At 45.9% G+C, this 20952-nt stretch overlaps 1 protein-coding gene across 3 annotated transcripts in view; it reads left to right on the top strand.

Annotated features, from left to right (window-relative positions):
• Window positions 1-20952, top strand: part of GTF2IRD1 (GTF2I repeat domain containing 1) — a 172580-nt gene that overhangs the window by 23880 nt on the left and 127748 nt on the right. The window contains exon 1 of one of the 3 annotated variants that reach the window (XM_044993680.1): window positions 4677-4774. The exons of the other annotated variants lie outside the window; for them this stretch is intronic. The gene's annotated coding sequence lies outside the window, so the exon portion shown is untranslated. Of the gene's footprint in view, window positions 1-4676; window positions 4775-20952 lie in introns of those variants that run through there. 3 annotated transcript variants of the gene reach the window in all.

The following is a 20952-nucleotide window of genomic DNA, read 5'->3' on the forward strand; positions in this document are numbered from 1 at the left end:
TGATGGGTGACTCGCTCAGATTACCTAATTGCTTGCAGCCCATTTAAAGGGAGCTGATTAAGAAATTAATTCACAATCTTAGGCTAGGTAGATCCAGATTTGAATGCTTTGATCACAGTGGAATAGGAAGGGATACAGGCAAATGTCACTTTCCATCCATCTGTCGGAAGCAAAGGATAATTAAGGTGCTTCTGATGTTCAGGTGATCAAGACTCTAGTGTTCAGTTTTACATAGATAGAGGCAGATACATTTACATTTGGGTTATCCCTTTTGGACTGGATTCCCTCTAGAAATGGATTGGAGACACCTTCAGTTCTAGTTCAGGTGAGCCCTTAGCAAAAGATATAACCTGCCACAGTTAGCCTTGGGGTTAACAACCTAATCTCTCTTCTCCCCTCCATGGCAGCTGTGATTCTTGCCCAAGGTTCAAATCTGATCAGACCGGTGGTGGAGGACGTTCTTGGTTCAGGAATGCCTTCTCTGATGATATTTTCCAGGTCCTCTTCATTGTGTTAGAGCCTTCAGCTCATTGAATCTAATCTAATCTGTCTAATTCCATGCTCCTCGCACAGCGGCTGAGTGCCTAACAAAATTTTCATTGCCATAACATAAAGGCCCAAATGTTTGTGCCCTTATAAGTCCTGTAGAATTTGATAGAAAGAGAGAACCTGACTATAGAGCTTTGCACTATCCTGCAGATTTAAAAGAGTTACAGCCATGCTCTAGAATTCTACTAGGGATCTTAAAACCCTATGGAAAGGATCTCTATTTTCTATACATTCTGTAGGTTTTTGGAATAATTTATATGGAATAATTTCAGATTTCTCTAGAACGCTACCAGTTTCATCTCTCTAAGATTCTGTAGAACTTTCCCATAGGGCTGCTCGTGAATGGCCAGAGCCTTGTTTTCTCTGGGACTATTATTTGTATTAGAAAAATCCCTCTGTGTACAGAGGGACTTACTGACACTAGACCCCCATTGTGCTAGATGCTGCACAGATGCATAATAAGAGTGTCAAGGAGCGTACAATCTAAATAGAGGAGAACGGGGAAACAGAGGCACTGGGAGGTGAAGTGAGTTGACCGGGATCACCCAGCAGGTTGGTGGCAGAGCCAGGAATAAAAACCTGGTCTCTGGAGTCCCACTCCAGTACACTGTCAGAGAATGCTGCCGGTGAATGCAGCATGTGTGTGTGCACACACAGTATAAATTGAGTATCCCCTCGTTCTGTGATTTCTTTATTGTTACCTTTGACAAAACTCAGTCTAAGCTTGATCGAAAATATCATTTACAAGTCTGTCATTTATGTCACATGTTCACTGTCTTGGGTTTTTTTAAAACCCTGCTGCATCTGCTGACAAGAATGAGGTAGTTCTGCACAAACGAGCTGTAGACATACAGCAAATTCAGAATTAAGACTAACGCAAGAAGAAACCCAAACATTAGAAAAGATGGAAATGCACAATGCAGGCCACCACAAACAATAAGACAGGTCCGTTGCAAACAGTGTGATCTCCGCAGCGACCACAAACACTCGAATGTCTGCTCTTAATCTCAGCAGTTGAGCAAACACCAGTCTTTGGTGCACTGGGGTTCTTGGGTTGAAATGCGCTATATGCTCAGCGGTCGCATTCTACCCCAATATTGGTTTTGTGCCGTTGTGTTAAAAAGGAAGTAAAATGGGCATACTCCTGGTTTACGGGGATGGGGGGCGGGGCAGTAAATGGAAAAAACAATCAGGCTTGCTTTTTCTTTTCTGCTTATGGGTACAAAAATAATAAGGCGAAATGTTTGAAAGGCCTGCCTCCCTTGGCCATGCAATATGTGTCAGGAATGTTTGCACTTGCCTTTTTGCATCTGCATTCACAAGCGAATTGTGGGTGCGGATCAGGTAGTTAGAGATCCAAGTACTCTGGTTTGCATCTGAGAGGTAATGTTGCTCATTCAGTGTATCTGTACCACATAGGGTGGGGAGGCCTCAGATTGAAAGGTTACCTGCTGATCTAAGACGCCCATTTCTTTTCCCTTTTTTCGCTTTTTGGAAATAACAAAGTAACAGTAAAACAGTGAAAACAAGAGTCCTGGTAGTGTGACAATACAATGAATGGAGGGTCCAAATCTGAATAGTTTACTAGCAACACAGCTTGGTGGTTATTTTAACTGAATTTTGATCAGTGATTGAATGCTCTGTTGTTTACATCTCTTAGTAGATGAGTCAGTGTCAGTTTCTTTTGTTTAACATGGCAAGCACATATGTGTAAAATACCCTGTCTAATAGAATTTTTCAGCACTAGATCTCAAAGCACTTCACGAAGGAGGTTAGTATCATTATCCCTATTTTAGGATGGGGAAACAGGCATAGAGAAGGAAAGCGCCTTACCCAAGGTCACCTAGCAGTCCAGCAACAGAGCTGGGAAGAGAACGCAGGTCTCCTGAGTCCCAGTCCAGTGCTCTGTCCACTCAGCCACACTGCTTCTCTTTAATCGCAGTCTGTTTCTTTGTGATGGTGACATACTGTAATCTTTTCAGGTTAGCAGCAGTCTCATTTCTCAAGCATCCCTGGGAGATGTAGGCACGAAATAACTGATAAGGAATTGGATCATTACTCTGTTCTTTCTATTTTGCATTTACCAAGAAACTAAGTTACTTGTAGTTCTTCATGCCTGGTTATTCACCATGGGGAGAGCCATTTATGTTATGGTTCGAGGCCCCATGTGTTAGGCATGTGCACGCACGCACGCACACACAGAGTAAGAGACAGTCCCTGCCCCGAAGATCTTACAGTCTAAACACGTGACACACAAACGGTGGGAGGAGAAACAGAGGCAAAGTGATGTGCCCAAGGTCACCCAGCAGGACAGTGACAGAGTCAGAAACAGAGCCTAGGACTCCTGCCTCCCAGTTCAGTGCCCTGTCCACTAGACCATGCTGCACCCCTATTTTCAGCATGCACTGTTTAATATACAGTAGCGGGTACTAGTCTGCAATTGATCTGATCTCACTTTTTCCCCCTTAGGGAGATGCTGAATGTGAGATGCCATTTCTGTTTTCACTTTGTCAGAGCCTAAAACGCCTGATTAAAACTGTGCAGTTGCTGCCTTAAAAAGAAATGTGCCACAAGGCAGGTTTGCTTTGCAGGATTAAAAGCAAATAAATATTTATACAATATGCAAATCAGACTCGATAAGATATGCATATCATTGAGAATTTGAAGTGGTTTAGTTTTGGGTCCAAGATTAGGGTGTGTTTGCATAAGTCCATTATACAGTTTTAAAGTAACGTTTTGCTCCCAAAACAAAACCTAATCAGTTATTTGCTTCTTGAACTGCTCTGGTTTTAGGTTTCATGATTTACATACTCCCCCATATCTTGGAACAGTGACCTAGATGGATTGATTGGATGGAAAAAAGAAGCCACAGAGGGAGTAACACAGGCTGCATTTCTTATGCAAATGAGACATTGGTGCAGCTCCTAATATTCAGCGTGTTTACACTTAAGTGCAGCAGGCCTAGTGCTCAGGCTGCAGCCGAACAGTCTCTCCGAGCCTTGACGTGGCTCTTTTGGACAGTCTGGGGGCCTGGCAGCCGAACCACTGTGTGTTCCAGCGTCCACCCCGCAGCCCCGTGTCCCCTTGGATCTCTCGGGCAGCAAGGGGGAAGGATAGCAGGACCCAGGCCCTCCCTCTCTCCCCCTGGGCAGGACCTGGTGGAGAGACGAGTGGCTCAGTCCCTTTTGGCTGCTCCAGGTCAGCCTTCCCTGGGGTGCTTCCCGCCTTGCCTTTGGGGTACGGCCCCAGCCCACTGCTGACAGTCTTGGTAGTTCAGGACTTCAGCTGGGTGTGTGTGGGGGGAACACTTCCCTGCTCATGCTCAGAGTCCAGTTCGCCACTTCTTAATCAAGGGATCCCAGTCGAGTCTTACTCGCATTCCCTGTATTTCACCTGTGCAGTGTTTCTGCCTCCGTGGCTACAGTCCGTCTGTCTTCTTGCACTCCATGCATCCTCTGCCAGACCTCTCTTCTCTACAGGGATCATGCCCGGCAGCTGCTGAGGGATGGGGCCTTCCTGGCCCACCAGTTTTCCACCACTCCTTGTACCTCAGTGTGGGGTGTGCAAACCCCATCTCACACGCTCAGAGCTAAGCATATGCTGTTGGATCGGAGCGCTCGGCACCATGCAGGACTAAACTCGTACCAAGGTTCCCAGTAGACTGCATGGAAACTTGAGCTCTTCCTCTTCTCCGGGTGCTGTGCTTGGCTTGGCTTCGGGCTTTGGGGCGAGTTGTTGTAGACATTTCTCGTCTGCCTCTGGGGCGTAGCCCTGGCAAAGCATGTTGCATTTAAATGTGTCCTTTGCGTTACGGTTATGCTGGTGGCCATGTGTGGGAGGCATGGAGCTGTTTGGCTTTGTTTAATTGCTTTGAAAATCTTTGGCTAGAGGACTTCACGTGGGCTCGAAACAGTCACGGTTCAGTTCAATGAATAGCACTTACTATAACGTAGTGATGTCCCAGTATCACATACCTACTGTGCTGAGACCAGACGAATGTTAGAGAGACGATTAAACCATAGTAAAAACATTAAGTCGTGGTTTCTTTTTGTTTAGAGACCTCGTTATACGGCTCTAATTTATCTGGAAAGCACTTGATGATGATTGTTTATTTATTTATATTGCAGTAGTGCCCAGGAACTCCTGTCATGGACCAGGACCGTATTATGCTAGGTGCGGTACAAACACAGAACAAAAAGATTATCCCTGCCCTTAAGAGTTTGCGGTAAGTGCTGTCCTGAGTAGGGATGCTCTCCTGAACTGGGGCCTACACTGCGACACTCATGGTGCTATTCAGAAAAATCCCTAAGAGGGCTGACTAGATGGAAGTGCAGTCACGGTGCTGAGTGCAGCGTTGCCAGCATTGTATTTCAAATATAAGGGACTCTTTTCTTAGCACCCCTATCCGATCCCACCTCCCAATATTATTATTAAGTAGTACTCACCTATGTTCGCTGTGATATTTCTTGCTGCTTTTTGCATCATTCAGCAACTCTCGATCTTGTTGTACAGAGATGAAGTACAGGACAGGCACTCTTCTATTTAAATAAGGGACAGCCCTTGAAATACGGGATTGGTGGCAGCCCTAGCTGAGTGGATATAATTAAGGACCAGACTATACCACCCACACTTGTACCCTATTTTCCTATGGATTTCAGTATGAGAACTGGCCCACGACCAATGAGAATTAGGGGGTAAAAAGTCTGGCCTTAATTTGGGACCCGATTCTGCTATTCATGTTGACTTTGCCTGAATGAAGATTGTAGGATCGAGCCTTAAAGAATTAAATGAGACTAGCTGAAGAGAGACACGCTCATAGAATACTGTACTACATCACACCCAATACAGTGCAGTGGCTGGAGAACTGCATTGAGAGGGATATCAGCATGGAAAAGAAAGAGATGATGAGGCGGAAGGATGCAGGAAGGATGCTCAGGGGGCAGCAGCTGCAGAGAAAAAGGGACTTGTGCCAGTTGTGTGAATGGATGGAGCAGGGCCTGGAAGAGGGGTGTATAGAGAGGGTCTGTGTTACTTTTCTGTATACAGTTGAGAATTGTTTTCAGGGTGTCTCCAAGTCCCCTGACACTTCTCCAGTAACATACAAGCAACTTGCATCCTTTTTTTTTTCATTGTAAATGTAAAGTTTTAAGTCTTTTTAAACTAAACTCTGTCCTGATGAAACTAGAGATGCAATGCAGGTAGGGGCTGGTTGGAGGGAAGGCCCCCGCTTCAGTCTTTGCTTTTGAAGCAGTCTTGATTCTTTGAAAGGAGGTACAGTTATACTGGGGTGCCCAGTACATGGAATTAGAGGTGCATGCGTAGCAGAGAAGAGGGATGAACGGCTGGGGAACGGAGTCAATGATTTGTTTGGGGTTTTTTTCCCCAAAGGGAAGATGTACATATTTGTCTTCACCGGTGAAAGAAATTCTCCTTTTCATGCACTTGCTGCCCTTTATGTCATCCCTAAATCTATCCATTCATCCTAGCAGTGTTCAGCTGGAGTAATCGGCAGAGGGGGATCTGGGCATCTTCTCTAGGAAATTTAAAAAAAAAACCCATGCCATCTGGTGCAATGCAAAGGCATAGGTTTGTGCCTCAGAAAACATCTTTATGAGCTGAGGATGACTCTGGAGTCTCCAGAGAGCGGCTGAATTCCTTTAGGGGCAGAGAATACCGCACCCCCCCCCCAGATCAGTTTGAACGGGATAAACCAGAATTTTCCATCCAGGAGACTGTTGCTTCTGTCTCCGTGTTCCGCACACCCCCAGGGAATGGGGTATGTAGCCTAGCTTCAGTTAGAGCCACTCAGAAAATGAACATTTCATAGAATCCCAGAAATGGAGGGCTGGAAGACCTCCGTGTCCTCTAATCCACCCCCCACACACTGATTAGAGGTTTCATTCTCCCTAGACCATCCCTGACTGGGTTTATCTAACTTGCTCTTAAACCTTCAATGACAGGGATTCCAGAACCTCCTCAGGTAACCTATTCCAGTGCTTAATTATCCTTCTGGTTAGAACGTTTTTCCTAATATCTAACCTGAATCTCCCTTGCTGCAAATGAAGTCGATTATTTCTTGTCCTACCCCTGGTGGTCACGGAGAACAATTCATCACCGTCCTCTTAACAGTTTTCAAATTTGTAAAAGGTTGTTGTAATGACCCTCCTCAGCCTTCTCTTCTGTAGACTGCACGTGCCCACGTGGGTGGCTAGCCCATGCTGAAGCCCGTGCCACCACGTGGGTGCTGCTATTGTTACTCATGCTGCCTAGACGAAAGCTCGCAGGGGTATGCCCACCTGTGCTGCAAACACACCTTCCTTGGCAGCGTAGACCTGGCCTGAGAGACAAGACTCCTGGGTTCTGTTCCCATTTCTGAGTTGCTATGGGGCAAGTCACTTAATTACTCTGTGCGTTGGGTTCCCCTTCTTTAAAACGAGGCTAGTCCTACCATACCCGCTGGCACAGGGGTTGGGAGGTTCAACCCATTAGTATCTGTAGGGAGAGGCCTGAGAGATCCTGGGCGGGAAGGTGCTATGCAAGGTAAGTGCTAAGCCGTAGCATTATTTCATTATTTTGTTATGAACTGATAAAACCCCACTGCTGTACAATGTCAGGCAGTGTCAGAGCTAGTGCTTCTTTGAAACACTCTAAGCTCTGACTAGCAACAATGTTTTTTTCCCCCCTCTGCTGGTCCCTATAGCTACTGTATTATGATTTCCCAGTAACATTGAGATCTGATACAGCTTCTTCATTCGTAATGCTAGTCACGCTGCAACATGCAAAATACCTTTCCCTTTTTCTCTAATAGCTTTTGATTGAGTTTTGGATGCAGTTTATAAACCAGTTACTGGTGATTATTTTCTGCCAATTCTACCGAGAAACCTATTTTAAACTGTCCAGTGCAGCTGTCTGATGCCATTTCAGGGTGCAAAAGGATGAGGGCGGAACATGCCAGGCTCTGTGGCCTTGGGACACCTGGAAACCAACCTGCTTTGATGATTTGGATCAGGCACAAAAGCATTTCTGCTCACCAGACTAGTTTTTAGCAAGCCGATATTACAGATGTAGCCATCCCTTGTGTGGCTTTCTTGGGGGGTGGGGGGATGGGGTGGGTGATGGATGTATCTCTTTTCCTTTCATCTGGGTGAAAAAGCTGTGTCTATAATTGTCAGTGAGAGTTCTCCATGCCTGAGGAACAGATTCTTAAATTATGTGATGTAGGAGTAATTATTTACCTGTAGGGCTCCTGAACACAAGAGACATAGACCCCCTTTTAATTTAAAGAAGTGTATGTGTGTAATAGAAAAATGCAGTCAGGATCTCCCTAACTGCGCAGAAAACAACAAGCTTTTTATGTTGGCTATTCTGGTACTAGAAAAGCAGGCTAGAATAAAGATTTACAGTGTTTGGGAGATTAAAGGCCCTTGTTACATTGTTCAAATACCACGAGATTAGTTTCCAAGGAGACAGATACCAGTTGTCATAGGCACCAGGGGGCCAGGAATTAGGATTGCGATTTTTTTATCCTGATCACGCAAACAGTAGCTGAACGCTGTTAAAACTCTGGCTTTAAATAACATGAGTATTAGCTTACATACCAAGAAACCAGACTCTGGAAATGGTCTCTTTTTTCCCCCCCCACCTCAAAAAGAAACCAGGGAGGAGTCTTGGCTTGAACTCTGCTCCACAAATGTAGTAAATCAACATTTTAAAAATAAAAAAAGCCTCCTTTCCCCATGCCACTGAGAGTGTTAATTTCCCGTTTCGGTCCCTGTTGCCGGAAGAGTCACTCACCTTGCTTTCTCGGTGAGGCTTCCTTTTCCCTCCTGCCTTGGTAAATTAAGAAATACAGCTCCATTTCAGAGCTAAAACACTCCTGATCCCCCCTGACCTGCTTGCCCTTGCTCTGTGAACATGAAGTTACATAAATAGCAGAGAGGTCACTCCTGGGGCATTTTCATTTTGTTCATCAGTATGGGGGATGTGGGCTGGCAAAGAACTTGAGTTTCAAAACTGCACCCCACCTCTGAGCCATTAGCCAGCGTCTGGCTGTACCGCAGCAGAGAGCGGAGGCTTTTATTTTTCAAGCCCTGCAAAGCCCTTTGACTGATACAGACGCTTGATACATTTTAATGTGGGACTTTATCCCAAAGGGGAAATAAACCAGAACAAGAGTTGTCAATCTCGTCTATGACCTCCCATGTAGGCAGGATCTATCTAGGAACTCCTTCCTATTCAGAAATATGAGAAGGGCAGAGGGGTGCTCAGCTCCAGTTTGAGAACCCCTGAACCAGAAGCATTTGGTCACAATCCCATAAGGTGCTGGACAACACCTCAACCCTGACTTGAGTGGGAGTTGAAGGCATTCCATTTTGCAAGCAGTTTCCAGGAGGATCAACCCTGGTTGTACTTACAACCAGTTTTTGTGTAACAGTTGGTGAAAAATAAGCTCTGTTGTTGGCCCTGGTAAAATATGGCGCCTGTGAGTTTATTACTTAGGGGAGGAATTGTTATTTCCAAGTATAGTAGAAGGGTCTTTGTACTCCTGTTAAATACATTATATTACAAACTGTACACGAGGGATATGATTTTCTGCATCACAAATACAGAAGCACATTTCTCTGTAACGCACAACACAATGGATCAAATTCTGCTTTCGTTTACACCAATTTTAATCCGTGTCATTTAGCTAAAGCCAGTGGGGGTATTTAGGGATAATGCATGTGCAGAATTTGGCACTATATTTCTCAAAAAAATCTTTGTTTGAAAATTCCTCTTTTGGGAACACATGGCTAACCAAAGCTTATCCCAGATGCCTGCAATGAGCTGTTTGATCTGCCTGTGTTTCTGTTGCTGGTCTGTCTAGTTGTGCCTACACAAAACTGAAATACCTAGCACTGTTGGTACCTCTGAAAGGTACCTGTGACTTCTGAAGGTAACTTTTTTTTCTTTTTTGTGGTAGGTAGTTAATCATCTCTTGAGATAGCTAGTGATAAACGTTCTTGATTCGTGATCAGAATGGTACAGGGAAAGGCAGCAAACCACGGGGAGATCGGATTAGTCACTTAACGCACGCTACTAATTTTAGTCTTCTGGACCCTTGGGTTCTGAGAAGAGCGATTTGAGTCCTTTCATCGCTCCCTACTGCCAGAACTATTTTTTTTTTTATTGCTCCCATGGTGGAGGGAACTGTAATACTGGACTTTGGTATTGCTGGCAATCTCTGTTACTAGGAAATGTGAAATGCCGTATTGTTTCCAGACCTCTGGGAATGACCGCAGAAACGTATCCTCATTCGTATGGTTTATAGATTCATTTTCCCCCTCCCTGGGGTGCATATAGGGTGGGTTAGAAGTGTAGGTGTCGGAAGAGGGAGCTTCACCACTATTGAACTTCAAGGTCTGTGTTTTTATGATCTGAAACCTCCAAGTTGCCAAAGGGAGGCAAAACTCTGGAGATATTTTCCTTTGAAATAAAAGGCTTGTGTGAGTTCCCTGGGTCTGCCAAAAAATAAAACCTGAACACTCCTGCTGCAGAGCGTCTGCCTTTGGGTTTTGATGAAGTGATGGAGCTGTGGGGTGAGAGTAGCCCCAAAGAACCTCTTGAGCAGCACGTATCGCAGGTGAATGAATCACATCACCTCCTTTGGTGAGAGCTGCAGTAGGGAAGGAGGCCAGGCACTTGCGTAAGGAGTGGAGAGCTCTTGGAATGAAAGTTGACTCATGAGAGCCAGCCCTCTGTCTGTCTGTCTGGCGCTTAGCTGAGGCAGAATGATCCATTGTAAGACAGAGTCCTTCTCCACCCTGAGAGTGCTTCAGGGCTCCAGCTGGTGAGCTGAAGGAGTATTCTGTCCTCCTCTTCCCCCCTGGCCAGGTGAAACGAAAACCCTTGTCTCTGTTAAACCTTATTATGATCCAGATAGTGGGGGAGGCAAGGATTGTGCGTGCAATACTAAGTAGGAGCAATCGTACCACTGGCTCAGAGGTGGCACCCTGTCAATAGGTGGTTTCTGGGCAGGATATTGGCCAAAGCTCACCCCTATGCTGGGATTTGCTTTTATACAGGAATGTACTTACAGCACTTTACAGCAGGATTGTACGTACAGATATAAAAGGGCTTTTCTCTGTCGAGATTGCCATTCTGCTGTTTATCTCGGCCATGCGGTCCCATGGATAGTGGCAGGCCTGGGAACTGGAAGACCTGGTTTCTGTTCCTTGCTCTGCCACTGACCTGCTGTGTGTGACCGGGCAAGACACTTCACTTCTTCTTTCTCTTTGCACCCTGTTTATCTAGATTGTAAAGTTTCTGGGGGCAGGAAGTGTCACTGACTGTGTGTGTGTGTGTGTATATATATATATATATACACAGGACCTAGCTCAGTGGGGTCCCATTAGAGCCTCTTGGCATGGTCACAATGCAAATAATAAGTCTCTTGTTTCCTTCTCAGAAATACTTACCTTTTATTTGTCTGAACTGGAGCTACACAGAGCCTCCTGTTCTGGCCACTGGGGTGAGTCAGAAGAATGGACTATAGGATTCTATAGGGAGAAGTAGAGCCAACACCTGGTGGCACACAACTTTAAACATTACAGTGTCCCTGTGTGTGTGTTGTGAAGCGGGGTGACGATGACATCAGTATGTATTGATTGAACACACACAACTGATTGGCCTGTTTCATTTCATTTAATGTTTTAGTCCTTGAGACAGATATTGTAAGTTCAAATGTAAGATTGTAAACGCATTTGATTTTTATCTGTCATGACGGGACTCCCATAGAAGCCAGTCAGCATGGCTACCTCTGCTAGCTGTGGTAGTTAGTATTATTAATAAAGGTAGCACCTAGCAGGGCCCCATTGTGCCAGCTCTCTGCAGGCACATAATAACAGTCCCTGCCTCAAGAGGCAACACAGACAAACAGGGAATGAGAGAGGCAATGTGACATGCCCAAGGTCACTCAGCCAATCAGTGTCAGAGCCAGGACTAGAACCTAGGTCTCCTAACTCCCAGTCCAGTGCAATATCTTGGGAGCCTTGTTGCTTCTCACTGTGGATTGATGGGAAGTGCTCCCTTCTCTCCCAGATTCTACTCCCTGGGGAAGGCAGGGGCGATCAGGACTCCAGGCTGGGTCTCCAGCGTGGTGTTACTCCTCACTGCTGCGAGGCTGCCATAAAGATCCACTCCTGTCGTTTTGAAGCAAACTCTTAAAAACAATTGCACCATAATTCAGAATGGTTTTTAAAAAGTAAAAATGTGTTTCTTCCTGTGAGCAGTCATTATTTTAATTTTATGTTTTCTACTGGCGGTGTAACATGGAAACAGTGTAGTATTGGGCGAATGCAGCACCTGCTATGTTTTGTGCGATTGTGATAACTCTGGGCAAAGGGTTATAATCTTCTGTGTAACATACAACCCAAATGGCCTGCAAACATTTATAGTAGCTCCTGATAACCATCTTTTTAAACCCTCCCTCACTACATACATAAATAGGGGCCCAATTTTCAAACCAATCCCAGCCAACAAGAAAGCTCAGCTCCCATTTCTAGGCACCAAAATAAATGGCTGGATTTTCAACTTTTTTTTTTTTAAACTTGGCCTCGATGGAGCTGCTGGGTGCTGCATATTTTTTAAATCTGCCCCTTATATAGGTACTTAAATGGAAGCTGAACTATTTTTGAAAATCTGGCCCCAATTGTGGCTGCTGAGCACTTGAAAATCAGACCGTGAGCTCTTTGGAAAATCTGGCACTTAGGCCCTGATTACTTGCAATAGAGTCTAGTGACCTGGCTATCATGCTGTTGTGTCCTGACCCGGTTACAACACTGTGAACGCTGGTAGTGTAGATGGTTATTCTTTCAAGCTGTTTGCAGACTCAAGCAGACAAAACCGCATTGGTATATGGTCACTTGATGTTTTGAAGGTTTTTTTTCTTTTAAACCAGAGGGATGAAGTCTCTGCCTTTTTCAAAATGAAGGTTTATAGTCTGGAGTACAAGAGATGGTCACCCAGAAAAAGTGATGACTCGCTGAGCTGCTGTTGGCTGGCTCAATTTGATCCTGAGTCAGCCTCAGCTGCTTCATGCTCTGGGAGGGTGTAGCACGTCATGTATATGGATCATCTCACTTTCATTTTGAAACCCTGCTACTTCAAGGCAGAGTGGATCAAAGGTGTTGAGGGACTGAGTGTCAGGTGTCTCTATCTGTTTGAGCTACTAATGTCTTAGCTTTTTTAGATTAATCAGACCTGTAACGTTCCTTTTGATTGTGGGTTTTTTTTGTAGTGGATCTTCCGTTGTGCTTTTTGTAATAAATGTGTAACATGTTTTTGTGGGTGATTAAACCCGCACATTTGTGCTTCATTAAAAAGCAGCGTTTTCTGTGATTGGCATTTCCATGTATACCCCCAGGTCAGTTCTTTCCCCCACCCCGTGCAATTATCTTTCAATTTACCTGAACAGATATGCCTTGTTTTTTTTAGAAGTACGATCTATAAACCAGCAGATTCTTACTCATACACAAATGAAAGATCAGTTTGCAAGTAGCACAGCAAAGCACTTAAGCATGTACTTAACTTGAAGTATGTGAGGATGGGAGGTTAGCCAGGTGCTTAAGTGCTTTGATGGGTTGGACAATTATTCCATTGATGACAACAGGGAATCTACAGGGTTCTATCCCCTCCAAACAAAATGAGGCCTCACTCATGCTAGACGATTGAACAATGGGTCTGGGCGAATGCTGATTGTCAGATTTTACAGTGTGGGGGTTAAGAGGTCTTGCCTTGCTCACACCACGTTGGGCTAGACTTTTCTGTGGGGCAGGGAGAAGGCATTGTCCTTTGTTATGGTTGCATATGTTAATGGGTTAAGACCCCCCCTTTTTTCCTTCAAGATAACTTTTTGGAGGAGAGTGGGGGTATAGAGGTAGGAAGCGGAAGGGAGTTGATTTATATACGAGTCTGCAGGCGATGGCTCCTCTTCCTCTCTCGATCCGGTCTCCCCTCCCCCAGCAGACTGACTCCCACCAGAACAATGGCATCCTCCCTGCCTATGCACTGACAGGTGTCTCACGAGTACACGTGTGACAGGTTTCAGAGTGGTAGCCGACTACAAAAGTAATTTCCACCCCTTCTTGTCAACTGTTGAGAATAGCCCACTTCCACCTTAATTGAACTGGCTCGTTAGCACTGACGCCCTCCCCCCTCGTTGGTAAGGCAACTTCCATCTTTTCATATGCTGTGTATTTGTACCTCCCGACTGTATTTCCCACTCCATGCATCTGATGAAGTGGGCTGTAGCCCACGAAAGCTTATGCCCAGATAAATGTGTTAGTCTCTAAGGTGCCACAAGGACTCCTTGTTGTTTTTGCAGGTAAATGTGTGTGACTTACAGCAGCATGAAGTGGGTTGAGGTCAGTCTGTTTGCAAGCCAGTTGGTGTCTTCACTCTGCCCTCAGTTCTGCCAAAGAACTTAAGCAAGCAAGTTGCGTGAAAGTCAATGGGACTCAAGGACATGCTGAAAGTGGAGCTCAATCCAGGCCTCTGTAGTTACGTCTACACTGCAGTTAAACACCCATGGCTGGCCCATGTCAGATGACAAGGGCTTGCAGGGCTCAGGCTGTAGATATTTGGGCTCAGACTGGGACCTTGCAAGGGAGAAAAGTCTCGGAAGCCCAGGCTCCATCCCAAGCTGGAATGCCTACACCAGTCTTACAGCCCCGCAGCCTGAGCCCTGCGAGCCTGATTCAGCTGACACGGGCTAGCTGTGGGTGTTTAATTGCAATGTAGACACACCCAGTGAGGAGGAAAGGTAGGTTGGCTGGTCTGCAGGGTGTGCACAGGACTCCCTCCCACTGAGCACAGGTGCAGCACGTGGCCTCTATCAGGGCCAGCACTAGACCAAATGGCGCCTCAGATGAGCAGCGTCTTTGGTGCCCCCTCTCCATTTGTTAAACTTTCCAATACCTTATTTTTATTGGATTCGGAGCCCATTTCGTGACTTCGAAGCATGATTTGCATGCATGATTTATCCTCGTCATATAAGATGATTAATTTGCCCGCTAGGATCTGTCAAGCTGTATTTACAGAAAATCTCAGTCTGGAAAGTTCCACAAGATTCTACAGAGGTCCAGAACATTCTAGGAGGTTAGTGGGGAAAAAAATGAATCCACCTACGCAATACCGGAAACGTGTTATTTCAAGCATTCTATTTTCCCTTTTGCTGCTAACAACAAAAACAGCACCCCAAGCCCAGCACCCCTGCTGGTCGCCTGGGTCACCTGCCCCTAAATCTGGCACTTGTCTGTAAAAGAAGGAGACGAAGAGTGACGAAGCGTGCGCTGCTGCGTAGTCTACACAGCAAAAACAGAACCCGCAGCAAGTCTCAGAGCCCAGGTCTACAGACTTAGGCTTGTGGGGTTCGTGCTACGGTGCTAAAAATATCTGTGTAGATGTTACAGCTCAGGCTCTTGGGCTCTGAGCACCCTCGGAGCTTGGGCTCTGAGCACCCTCCCCTGCCCTCGGGCTTCACAAGTGAGCTCCGGCCTGAGCTGGAAAGTCTACACAGCAATTATTAGCGCTGTAGTGCAAGCCCAAGTCTGTAGGCCTGGGCTCTGAGACTCTCACTGCCCGGGGTGGGGTTTTTTTTTTTAGCTGTGTAGATGTACCCAGGTTACTCTGGCCTGACAGTTAGATTGATGCCTAAGTAGAGAGCAGCTAGTTAAGCGCCTGTTTTACATGTCCATTCTCCAGCCCTGCCTGGGCTTCTTTTAAACCCTGAGCATTGGTGAGCAAGGGAGTGGGCTTTACTTTCCTAGGTCTCTCTCTGTGGACCCCCATCACGACCGTATCTGAAGACCTAAGCCATTAGGTTAGGCCTCATGTTTCCAGCTGTGGCTGGGCCTATGTAAAACGGGGCACCATGGATCTAGCCTCCTGCCTATGCATTGCTTAGACGTGGCTGTGTATCATAAATCCCAGTGTGTTCTTGGGATATACTACAGGTATGCTAGGAGTGCAGCACTTTTCATGCACCATCCAACGATCCTAGATGCCACCTGCACTCCCCCAAACTCAGGTGTGTGCCCAGAACTGATTAATATACCGCCAAGTTGCCCTTTCTGGACTTATACCCAGGCTGGAGTGCTTGGATTCTGTTGTGATAGGGGTGTTAGAAATACCCGGGCTCAGCGGTGTGCCTAGTTTAAAACAAGTGTTCTTACAAGAAATTGGAGCATTTGGTTACTTTTAGTTTGGGTTCCCCTGGGCAAAGATGTTTGGTGTGGCTGGTCTGTTGGCTGGGGGAGGTCCATTACAACTTTGTTGGATCTGCAGCTCCTAATGGTGAGACGATACGTAAGGACGAGAAATACAGAGGCATGGCTCATAAGTGACTGGTGTCTGCAGCTTTATTGGACAAGAAACTCTTCCTCGGCGACAGCAGTTTCCTGTCTGGGATATTCAGAGTATCCTTTCTCTGTGGTAATGGTACTTGGTTCCCTATTTTCTTAAACAGTTAAAACCTGGTGGTTGTGTTAACTATCCAGACATTGCAGTGTTGGGCCTTGTTTACACTAGAAAGTTGTCCTGCTTTAACTGTCCTCATAGCATTAAAGCAGGTTGTAAGTTCTTTGTGACAGGGCCTGTCCTTTTGTTCTGTGTCTGGTTGGCGCCTAGCATAGTGGGGGCCTGGTCCATGACCTGAGCTCCCAGATGCTAGGGTAATACAAATAATAAATCATACTAGCTGGATAACTCCCCCAATATGGATGCAGTTATACCAGTACAGCTAGCTGATATAAGGCACCTCGGTACAATTTTACTGGTAAAAAAGCAGATCCCCTAGCTAAAATAGTTGCACCAGTACAACTGTCAAGTGTAGAGCAGGCTTTAGAAAATGTGGGTAACAAAAGAATATAAAGTGCAAATGTCGTCTGAGTTGAAAGGTCCATGGAGTGCTGGGAATTTGTTCATCTTACACAAGTGGGGTAAGGTACGGTGAGATTTTTACCTTTTGCAAGAGCACCTGGTTTGTTCTTTTCTTGTTCTCTAAGTGGGACTAAACTGTGCCGAGTGAGGTTTGAAATGGATTATCTGGAAAAGCAGGACTCTGACTATAGTGCCTACGGATATTTTCGTTTTCTCACCAGCATGTATATGAGGAGCTTTCCAACAGGTGCTTAGGTTTTGTTTGTGCTGCCTGTAAAAGAAAACAAGGATAGGTGCCTTGCAATATGAACCTGTTCCGCTGAATATTACCCAGTGAAAAGAACAAAGAGGGGTTGAGGAAAGACAAACAGAGACTTCAAGAGCCACAAGTTGTGTGACTCGGCTCGGTTAGCTCGTTCAGTGATGAATACTCTGAAATAGGCATAAGGGATTACGTTTCAGCTGAAACATCCCAGGAAGGTTCAAGGATCTTTTCGAATCACTAGGCCATGCCAGACATTTTGTTATCTAACTTGTTCGCAAGTCAGCCCAGGTGGGACTTGTAATACTTTCATGTTTTAAAGTCCTTTTACCACAGTCACCTTTTAAAACAATTGTTTGGCCCATGTTCTGCCTCCAGAGAAATGCAATGTGCTCAGCAGGAATCCATGCTGCTTCTTCCTTTGCTGGGCAGTGGAGTAATAGCAGCAAGCTGGGGCCAGTTATTCGGTTACCACAATGCTATATCGATGTTGTGCCGTCAACCATCCAGTAACGAATTTCTGTGGCTTGTCTGGGTTGTGGTGTTCCAGCACTTGTTAGTGGAGTCAGGTTCAGTTGCATCCGTCAGCTTTACTGATACCCATGTTTGCTTAAGTGATTAGAAAAGCCACAGCTTGAAATTCAAGTCTGTTCTCCAATACTCAGCTTCTTATTGGTCAATTTTATGTGGTTTCCTCAAGAGACCCCAGTTGGTTTGATGCCTCATTGTTATATTAGCTAGCTCATCGCCGTATGTGGTCTGTGAAGAATGTACGTTGAAACTTACAAAGATTGGTAGGTGATCTAAAATACATTCAGAATTAATTTAACCCTAGGGGCTAAATTCTTCCCTCTGGGCTTGTGTTTACTGCAGTGTTAACTCAGGGTATAACCTTGTGTCCACACAAATCTGTAGCTCAGCACAAGTGATGCTTTAAACTCCAGCTAGCTGGTCCCTGAGTGGGTGTGAGTTTGAAGCACCACTGCTCTGAGGACACTTAAGCTAGTACTGCAGTGGGGAAACAGCTAATCTGTGCTGCTAATACAAGTGTGTTGTGCAGCTCCAGTGTTGTTCTCCAGTGTGGGTGCTCTCGCTGGAGCTCAGCTAACTCAAGAGGAGTTAACTGAAGCGTAGAGAACTCAAGAGAACTCTGCAGTGAAGACACAGCCCCAGAAGCAAAAAGAACTCAGAATGGGTTGTTTTTTAAAAGTGCCTTGATGATGATGATGATGATTATTTAAGTCAGCCCCAAAGACCTGGCTCAGGACTTTTTTAACACCTGAAGTTGGCAATACTGCAGTTACCCAGTATGGGGCTGACAAGCTGGAGAGCGATAGAGGACCACAAATGATCAGGATCTCCTTTGAAACAAATTGTAAGGCAGGGCCGGATTTAGGGGCAGGTGACTGAGGTGGCCACCTGGGGGCCGCTGGGCTCGGGGTGCTGTTTTTGCCATTACCATGAATAAATCTGTACTGATTTACAGATCCTGGCGTGCAAATGTATCGTCTTATGAGATGGGGATAAATCATGCATGCAAATCATTCATTAGAGTTGTGAAATGGGCTACAAATGCAATAAAAAAATAAGGTATTCACGAGTTTAACAAGTGGAGTGAGGGGTGCTGAAGATGCTCCTCTCCTGGGGTGCCTTTTGGTCTAAGGTTGGCCCTGCTGTGAGGGCTTGGGAGTTTGCATTGTCTCTGTTAGATCAGTGGTTCTCAAACTTGGGCCGCCGCTTGTTCAGGGAAAGCCTCTGGCAGGCCGGGCCAGTTTGTTTCCCTGCCGCGTCCGCAGGTTCAGCCGATTGCGGCTCCCACTGGCCGCGGTTCGCCGCTCCAGGCCAATGGGGGATGCAGGAAGGGCGGCCAGCATGTCTCTTGGCCCGCGCCGCTTCCAGCAGCCCCCATTGGCCTGGAGCAGTGAATTGTGGCCAGTGGGAGCCGCAATCGGCTGAACCTGCGGACACGGCAGGGAAACAAACCGGCCCGGCCTGCCAGGGGCTTTCCTGAACAAGCTGCGGCCCAAGTTTGAAAACCACTGTGTTAGATTACTAAGAGAAAAGGCCTTAAAACTGGAACGTGCAGATGAGGCATCAGGGCATGGAGCCTTTTACTGTAGCCAAAGGAGCGCTTTTACCCACCCCTCTCAAGAACTGATCTCCAAGAACTTGCGAGAGAGGCATGCAGGGCTCCCGGCTGGCAGGCGTGCCTCTCTGCGCTGCATAACATGGGTGCCCCTACCAGGGCTCAGAGTGGTGATGATGGTGGGGGCAAAGCTTGTTTCCAGAAATGGCTTTGAGCTGCACGTTGAGCAACAAAAACAACTGAAAATGGGACTGGATGGGAGCACAAATAGATGCATGTGTGTACACACACACACACACACACACACACACACACACACACACACACACACACACACACACACACACACACACACACCGTTTTTGTGCTTTGCTCTGTTTTTTGTCTGTGGCTTGTGGGTCCCCACCCTTTATACATCAACATGAGCAGTAACTAACCCCATCATTTGGAGAGGAAGGGTGTGGTCCTGTTTTTTCTTTTCAAGCCTCCATCCTGACTCTTCCTTCCTCAGCTGCTCTCACCATTGAAGCAGTTGCTGTGTGGGGCAGGGGGGTAAAACACATCAGAACGGCCATACTGGGTCAGACCAATGGTCCATCTAGCCTAGTATCCTGTCTTCCAACAGTGGCCAGTGCCAGAGGCTTCAGAGGGAACGGACAGAACAGGTAAGCATCAAGTCATCCATCCCCTGTCATCTAGTCCCAGCTGTTGGCAGTTAGAAGCTTAGGGACATCTGGAGCATCGGGCTGCATCTCTGATGGTCTTGGCGAAGAGCCATTGATAAGTCTATCTTCCATGAATTTATCTAATTCTTTTTTTAATCCAGTTATAGTTTTTGACCTTGACCATATCCCCTGGCAACGAGTTCCACAGGTTGACTGCGTTGTGTGAAGCAGTACTTCCTTTTGTTTATTTTAAACCTGCTGCTGCCTATTAATTTCATTGGGTGACCCATGGTTTTTGTGTTATGTGAAGGAATAAATAACACTTTCTTGACACTGTGCATGATTTTATGGACCTCCATCATATCCCCCTTACTAGGGTGACCGGATGTCCCATTTTTAAAGGGACAGTCCCATTTTTGGGACTTTTTCTTATATAGGCGCCTATTTACCACCACCACCACCACCCCGTCCCGTTTTTTTTCACAGTTGCTATCTGGTCACCCTACCCTTAGTCGTCTCTTTTCCAAGCTGAAAACACGAAGGGCCAAGTCGAGGCTGCCTTGGTGTGCAGGTGTATATGGAAAATGAGGTAGCCCAATGGAGCATGTTCCCGAGAACCTCCAGAGCTGGAGCTGCTGGTGTCACATTCAGGGGTGGAGCTCGTGGTTAGGGCTGTGGTTAGCACTTCATAAGCACTCTACCTGAGCCAGTTGTCCCACTCTTCTTGGGGCCTCATGCCAAATCCATTGAAGTCAGTGGAAAGACTCCCATTGACATCAGTGGATTTTGGATCAGGGTTTTGTAGATTGCACCTATGCTTGGTAGGAATAATCTGTGCAGGGCCTACATTAGCATGCTCCTTGGATATATTATTTTTTGCACGTTCTCACCCCCCTAGGCTCAAGTTCCTTCTGAATGTGACCCAAGGCTTCCTTTATGGCTGAAGGGAGCCAGCTTCCAGTTGCACTAAAGGAGGGTTAGAATGTAGTGGGGAAACTGGTAAGAAGTAAATAAATCTTAAGTGAAGCCCAATATATTTCATATAACAGGTGCCACTTAAAAGCACAGCTGCAGTATTCCCAATTCGAATGATATTTGGTGCGTTGCTTAAAGTCCCAGCTCCTGGAGGCATGTGATTAGGTGAGAATTTCAGCTTTCATTTTTTAAAAAAGTTTCTAGCCCTCATTGGGAAGAAAAGCTTAAAAATGTGACTCGAGTGCCTCTTAAAGGCTCAGAAACCAAAGGCAAATAGAAAGAGCCCAGTGTTTATTATATTTTTAAAATCCCATAATTTCTAAGGCAATCTCAATATTTTATGTGGCCTAACTTGTGATTATTATTATTTTATTATTATTGGCAAGACTACAGTTGTTTACAGGAAGAGACTCGTTTAAAATTTAGTACCAGAAAGTTACCTGTTCAAGAGTTCATCCTGCCTGAGAATATATTAGAGCTGGTGGAAAAAAGTGAGT

Source organism: Mauremys mutica, chromosome 19 (genome assembly GCF_020497125.1).
Source record: "Mauremys mutica isolate MM-2020 ecotype Southern chromosome 19, ASM2049712v1, whole genome shotgun sequence".
Taxonomy (NCBI): Eukaryota; Metazoa; Chordata; order Testudines; family Geoemydidae; genus Mauremys; species Mauremys mutica.